Below are 7,819 nucleotides of genomic sequence, written 5' to 3'. Positions count from 1 at the left end.
AAAAAAAAAAAAAAAAAAAAAAAAAAAAAAAAAAAATTTAAAGCTATTGTTTATTGAGGAGTTATTCTATCTTAGGTTCAGTGCTAAACACTTTATATAGACTATCTTATTGAGTCCTTTTTATAATCTTATGAGAGAAATAGACAAAAACTGAGGCTAAAAGTTTAGGTGACTTGGCCAAGACAAGCTAGAAGCAGCATGCCATGAGTCTCCCCAAGTCTCTCTGACCTGCAGCTGCTAATCTTAATCATGAGCTATCACTCCTTCCCTAGAAGAAAGGGGGACAGATCTGTGCTCTACACCAGAGGTCCCCAACTCCCGGGGCCACAGACCAGTACAGGTCCATGGCCTGTTAGGAACCAGGTCACACAGCAGGAGTTGAGCAACAGGCAAGCGAGCGAAGCTTCATCTGTATTTATAGCCGCTCCCCATCATTCACATTACTGCCTGAGCTCCACCTCCTATCAGAGCAGTGGTGGCACTAGATTCTCATAGGAACGCGAACACTGTAAACTATTATGAACTGCACACACAAGGGATCTAGGTTGTGGGCTTCTTATGAGACTCTAATGCCTGATGATCTGTCACTGTCTCCCATCAACCCCAGATGGAACCATCTAGTAGTAGGAAAACAAGCTCAGGGCTCCCATTGATTCTACATTATGGTGAGTTGCATAATTATTTCATTACATAAAATGTACAATAAACATAATGCACTTGAATCATCCTGAAACCATCCCCCTCACCCAAGTCCATTGAAAAATTGTGTTCTACAACACCAATCCCTGGTGCCAAAAAGGTTGGGGACTGCTGCTCTACATTGTTAGATAGCATCTGGAAGAATTACATTTTAAAAAGAAAATAGCGAATTGGAATATGTCCAATATTCAGGTTTGTGAAAGGATTCAAAATCATGTCACTTAACAAGGGCTGAAGAAACAGATTTTTATTTTCCAACCTCAATAAAAGAAGACTTGAAGACAGATATATAATTAATTGTTTATGGCCGGGCACGGTGGCTCAAGCCTGTAATCCCAGCACTTTGGGAGGCTGAGATGGGCGGATCACGAGGTCAGGAGATCGAGACCATCCTGGCTAACACAGTGAAACCCCGTCTCTACTAAAAAATACAAAAAAACTAGCTGGGCGAGGTGGCGGGCGCCTGTAGTCCCAGCTACTCCGGAGGCTGAGGTAGGAGAATGGCGTAAACCCGGGAGGCGGAGCTTGCAGCGAGCCGAGATCCGGCCACTGCACTCCAGCCTGGGTGACAGAGCAAGACTCCATCTCAAAAAAAAAAATAAAACAAAACAAAAAAAAGAATGGCCTCCACACAGCAGAAATACGACAAACTTAGGATGAGGGAGAATTGTTTTTAAAAGCCTAAGCTTTCCAAATAGATGGATTATCTTTATGGCCATGAGGTCCTCATCACTGAAGGTATTCAAGGACAGACTGGTCAACCATTTGGAGATAGGCCATGCGGGGAAACTGTGCACCTTCTGGAGACTAGAGAAAAACTTTTAGGCTTCTTTCAATCCAAAGACTCAGATTTTAATCAAGAATTTCATTCATTTCCCCATGCAGGTTGATACAATTTCCTGAGAGGTCCATGAGGTCTCCCATTTACATCTGGGAAGGACTGTCTACTTCCTGAGTAAACTTTGCCCTTCTCCCCCTGCATCCCAGTGTTTTCCAACACAATCCACATCGGATACCCAGTAGTCCTTGCAGTGGTGCTGTAAACAAGAAGGACTTGAGATGACAGTTAGCAAAATAACTAAATAACCAACCAACATGTGTATATTCTGCTTTGAGCACCCTACAAAGTAGCCTAAATCAGGGTCCCTGTCATTAATGGGCTACAGTCATGATGTAAAGTTGAGACTTACATACAGGAACACACAATGAACCCAGGGGCAGGAGGTAAGTAAAAAACGAGAGAGTGATAGGAGTTCAGAAGGGAAAGCAGCACAGTTGCTACTAAGTTAGTTGAAGGTTACAGAGAGAAAGTGGTTTAAGCTGGGCTTTGAGGAATGCAATACATGTTGGCGAGGGGGGGAAAAGGGCCCACTATGAAAAAGTCAAAGAAGTTAGAAACACACGTGTTCCATAGGCAGTTACTAGTACTGGCTAACAGAACTGGAGAGTTCACAAGGGGGAAACAGCAGGGGACAGCTGACACACCACCAACAGCATAAAAATAACACCATGAGAAATAGCAGGTGTTACCCTTTCCCTAGGCACTGTGCGATGTAGGAAGCCAGAAACACCTAAAGATTATTAGGAAAGTAGCTATCAAACCCAGCTGTACATTAGAATCGCCCCTTTAGAAAATGATGCTAAGTCCACTTGAGAGATTCTGAACCCAGGTGGTTCCAGTGAACAACAGGGCTTGAAATCCTGGGTTAGAGGCTCAAAGTAAAGAACCCATAGTCAGTAGTCTCATTAATCACTGAACATCCCCTACCTTTCAGAACTCTAACACCTGATCATACAGCAAACCAGGAGGCTGGTGAAGCAAGAAAAGGAGAAGCACTGTTGACAAAGAACCAGTGACAATGTACAGACAATAAATCAGGGTCTTAGTGGGAAAAGACAAAAATATAAGCCCCTGAGGGACTTTGTCTGAACCATCCAGCCCATTGAAAATCTCTTGCTTTTCACCATACTTAGAAGTCCTTCCTGAGACTTCTTTGCCTGATAGAAATTATTTTTATCATAAAATTAAACCACCCACTTGTCTTTCCCCTTTCCAGAACTGTACCACCCCTCTTCTACATGAGGGGTTCTTCAGAAGAAGAGGACTAGGGCAGCCATATGGCCCACACAAAGGATCTGGACTTGCATGTCTGAAATCTCTTTGGACTAAGTCCAGGAAGATAAGTCCAAGTCATTTCACCCTGATGACTGGTAGTCAAGGAGAGATAAGGTAATAAGAGTGGCAGCTCATCATCTATTCAAATGCCTGTTGCAGGCACAATGCTAACCTTGTAGACAGTACATTTCTAGTAGTGTTGACCAAGACAAGTAAAGCAAATTGACTAATACATCACATTCAAATTCTACTCATCACGACCAAGTAGAATGTTAAAAAATGGGTTGCTTTTAGAGACCATCCAGTCTAATCCTTTCCATTTTACTGAATGAGGAAACTGGGACCAGAAAGGGTTCCAGAAGGAATACTCACCCAAGGTCACAAAACTGGAAAGCCAGAGGACTTCATCCCTTCATCCAACTCCCAGCCTAGGGCAATTTCTCCTGGGGTCACACTGACATCTCACTGCCTTCTGAAAGCTGAAAAACCTGCTACCCCTTTCATTCTTTTTAAATGGTTATTTTCCATTTGCTATAACTACAATCATCACTTACTCTCTGTCAGGCACTACCAGGAGGGTTCTCTGTAAATTAAATCACGGAGTCCTCACAACAGTTGAAGCAGGTTACTATTATTATCCGCATTTTACAAACGGAAAAACCTGAGGTAGAGAGAGGTCACATAGCCAGGGCAAAGCTGGGGCTATTTAACCCAAACAGTCTGGCTCCAAAGTCCACATTCTAAATAACTTCCTGAGAATTTATGAAATGTAATTTCTTGAATTATAAAATGATGGAAGAAAAGGAGTAAGCCTTAAACACAAAGGGCATGGTCACTAGTGTCTGATAATGAATTGAAGAGCTAAACCATAAATGTCATTAATAGATGCAATGGCGATGGCATAGTAACCTATAATGACTATATATAAATATAATAAGTAAAGAACTATGTATATATATATATATATATATTTGAAGCATATTAACATTTCAAGTGTATATTTTTTAAAGGCACAATGATCATGTGCACAGCAGTCACACAAAGCTTGCAACTTGAAATAGGCAGAATGTTATTTCCCTGCCGGTTACGGAAGGATCTCTTCTGAACAGGCTACTATGGAAAGCAAAGCCACCACTGCTGATTTCTGCCTGTTGGTCCTCATTCATAGATACATTTTCATCTGCTCTTAAGAGAACATCACTTGTATGTTAACTTTCTACAGAAATCAAACCTCGAGTTACTTATAATTGAGGCAAAGATTAAACTAAAACAAGAGAAAACACCTCTGAAAATTAAAATACATTTTTATACAAGTGTTCAAAACCAACATCACTGGAACAAATGCCCACTATTCAATTATATGCTTTTTTGCTTTCTCTCATTAAAAAATGATGTCAGATCTCATTATCTTGGTTATCCAGGAGAAGAAGTCCAGGAGCAATAATGTTACAAATAAGCAAATTACTATTGTGCCTGAGATCAAATTTCAAGGGAAAAATGGAAGTCAATTAAGAAGATGCACTATCGCACACACAAAAAAATAAGTTACATGACTTATTTTGCCAGCCAAATGTCTTTAATTTTTTTTTGAGACAGGGTCTTGCTCTGTCACCTAGACTGGAATGTAGTGGCACCATCTCAGCTCACTTCAGCCTCAACTTCCCCAACTCAAGCTATCCTCCCCCATTCAGCCTCCCAAGTAGCTGGGACTACAGGCACACACCACACACCACCATGCCTGGCTAGTTTTTGTATTTTTTGTAGAGACAGGGTTTTGCCATGTTACCCAGGCTGGTCTTGAACTCCTGGGCTCAAGCAATCCTCCCATCTCAGCCTCCCAAAGTGTTGGGGTTATGGGTGTGAGCCATCACTCCCACCCTGGCCAGCCAAATGTCTTAATGTGGAGTATGCAAAAGTCTACTCTGAAAATGCAACAGACTCTAAAAACTCTAAAGCCGGAAAAGTGTCACCTTCAACATGGAATCCAAAGATCAGAGAATCAAAGCAAAGAGCAGTGCTGGGCACATAGTAAGCCTTCAACAAATATTAGTTGAATGAATGTAAATGAAGAACATGTTCAGAAAGAGAGCCCCATAATAGAGATTGTCAAAATGGCAAAACAGTAGAGTGACACTGCTTTGGGCTTCTGAGAACTTCCAATACCATGATAATAACAAAAGAACTAAGGGTCACAGAGACTGAACAAAATGACAGAGTGTCATCGAATCAGAGCAAAATGTTCTGTGATACAAGACCTGACCTACACTTCTTAAGTAAGAAAAATATCTCAAAGCCCAGCTTTGCCTAAGTAAGAGATGTGGACTCAAGCCTGACAGGGTGGCATATTTACAGCACAACTTTAGCATGGCAGAATTCCCTGAATTTGGTGCACTTCAAATGTAACACTGCTTTTACATCCTCAGTAGGAGTTGCCCAGGTTGGCCCACCTCTTCATAACAAATATTTGAGGTTATGGGCGGGGGCTGGGGGCAGGGGGGAATCCCAGAGCTACTCTGCTTCACTAAAAGCAACATAAATACAAATGCAATTACACAAAACCTACCCAAACCAGATCTGTCATATCTGATTAGTAAATAAAAGCATAATAAAATTATAGTCAGCCTAGGTAATTTAGGTGACTTTTCCAACATTTATATCATGAATCTTTTTTGAGGCTTTTCCAACATTTATATCATGAATCTTTTTTTCTTGGAATTCAGTCCTTGGTCATAAACTGGCAGGACTTGTTGGAGCTTGGGTACCAATATAGTGGTGAACAGAATGTTTAATATAAAAGTAATAGTATGTGCTGCAATTTGTTTTAATACCTACTTAGAACACATAGTCTTTTCTCACGGGGCATACTAAAGGAGGTCATGTATCAGAGCTCACCTGAAATTCCTGCCCAATTTAAGTCTTAGCCACAAGCGCAGTTTCTTATAAGAACACAATAAGAAAACATTCCAAACTCTTCTGCAGTACTCACATGATTAAAAAAAAAAAAGTATTAAACCCACCCAAGTGAGTCTTCTGAGACATTTCATAGAAACTTAGTTATTAACTACTATTTTCTTCTGTACGTTTAAGCATTTATAAACTGCTTAAAAGACAATTGGGTACTTCAGAGGAAAGTCTAATGACATGCCTGTTATACAACCTGTTCTTAGCTGGCCAGATTGTGTGGTTTTGATAAGGAAAAAAAAGTCAAAAGCTGAACAAACACTGATTCTCTGTTCACCATTCTCCCCTTACCCAAGACATTCATCTGAGTCACACACTCTATAGCTAGCTCTGTGCCTCAGTTTCCCTAACCATTAGCTATAATATCTGATGCTGGCCAAATTCCTATTTGATCAAAGTTAATCAGCACAATAATCACATACAAAGTTCACATCAGAACATTACACTGCAATACTATGTTGTATTAAAAATTCCAAAGGGTTTTGCAGTATTCATCTCTTTTCTCCAAATACTCCAAAGGGGTTACTCTGGGCTATTAATCAAGATTAGGCAAATACCCATGTGCTTTAAGAATGTGTAACTAAAAACCCAGGACAGATCTGGAGAAACCTTCCCAGGTTTCCCAGAAGTTACCACTCTGCTTGGATTGTCATGTACAAAGTAGATGCCACAGAACCTAACAAGGGCAGGTCCTTGATTTGTTTTTGCAGCGAAAACAGGATTTCACTTACCCCTGACAGCTTCAGGGCCTAGGAACACAAGATAACAACGCTTCAGAAAGCCAGGGTCCCCATGGAATCCCAAGTGATCAGTTCTTTATAAACGAATATTAAAGACCTTACTTTCTTTGGTATTTTGCCCAATTGGTGTGGTCTGTGGTGAACCTCTGTAACTCCTGGTGTGGGGAGATTTGTGGAGACGCAGACCGGGGTCTAGGCGGGAGAAGCTGCGCAAATACAGATGTTACCACTGTTCCTCGGCCCACCCAGTCAACCAATGCGGGGACGCTGTGGGCCTCTAGAGATGGATTCTTTCTTAGAAATCTAACTGGTCTCTGGGAAACCAAAGCTGGGTTTCCAGGGCCGCCTGAGCACCCAGTTTCCATACAGCCTTCGACCCAGATGGTGCCTTCTTGGCCAAACACCTGCCTGTCATTCGGAAACCCTAAGCACGAGAAGGCTGTGGCACCACCACATACACCCCGGGTATTTAAGGGGAAACAAATGCATGAAATAAGCGTAAGGAGTCCCACATAATTCTGACCGCCTTTCCCAACCAAGGTAACTATAAATGCCTTTTGAAACACAGCAAATGCTTCCACACGAGTAAGTAGTAGAGCGTGTGTCCTGAGCTTGCCCTCCGTCTGCATTCTGCGGTCCTGGCCCTGCCAAGCACCCTCCGCCCCGGAGCAGAAGCATGGATGGGAAGAACGGACACCAACTCTCGACGCTCTCCCTTCTCCACCGCAGGAGCGCTGTTTATTTCTCTGGCTCCCGAAGGACACTGGCTGGGCTTTCACCAGCCCAGCCCCCAGCTCTCAGTGCGCCCGAGCGACCCCCGCGCTCCGCAGCTGCCGCCGCCGCCGCACGAGGCTGCGCCGCCCTCTCCACTTGTTGCCGCTCCCGAGAGAGCGGGAGGCGGCGCCCAGCCCTCGCGCCGCAGCGCCTGCAGAGCTCCCCGGTCACCTCTGCTGACCCTCGCATCCCTGGGGACCCTGGAAAAAGTGGCCCTGCGGATGCGAACTCAGGTGGGCAAACTTTTCCGCCCAGAGCTGCAGGGAAACGCAGACCATGGAGCCCCAAAGAGCATTTACCTGCAGCGATGGCCCCGCAGCCTCCAGAACCCAGGCGAGGCGCTGCCCCCGCGCCCTGCCCGAGGGCGCCTCGGAACGCGCCCCCCGTCAGCCGCCGCCCGGAGTCCGGAAGGCTCTCCCCGGCGATGCCAATGCCTGGCGGCTGCAGGACTGAAGCCAGGCTTTAGGGGGTGGAGTTGCGGCCGCGCGCCCGGGCCGGGCTGGCTGCGCCCGCGGCGGGGGCCGCCCCC

At 44.1% G+C, this 7,819-nt stretch overlaps 1 protein-coding gene across 1 annotated transcript in view; it reads right to left on the bottom strand.

Moving 5' to 3' along the window:
• Positions 1-7,748, bottom strand: part of ARHGEF28 (Rho guanine nucleotide exchange factor 28) — a 320,618-nt gene extending 312,870 nt beyond the window's left edge. Inside the window, exon 1 of the mRNA XM_017890633.1 lies at positions 7,590-7,748. The gene's annotated coding sequence lies outside the window, so the exon portion shown is untranslated. The remainder of the gene's footprint in view (positions 1-7,589) is intronic.
• Between the last annotated feature and the right edge of the window lie 71 nt (positions 7,749-7,819).

The sequence above is a fragment of the Rhinopithecus bieti genome, unplaced genomic scaffold, assembly GCF_001698545.2.
Source record: "Rhinopithecus bieti isolate Rb0 unplaced genomic scaffold, ASM169854v2 scaffold_18354, whole genome shotgun sequence".
In the NCBI taxonomy this organism is placed as follows: domain Eukaryota; kingdom Metazoa; phylum Chordata; class Mammalia; order Primates; family Cercopithecidae; genus Rhinopithecus; species Rhinopithecus bieti.
Note: the sequence above shows the minus strand (reverse complement) of the source record. Positions and strands in the feature narration are given on the sequence as shown.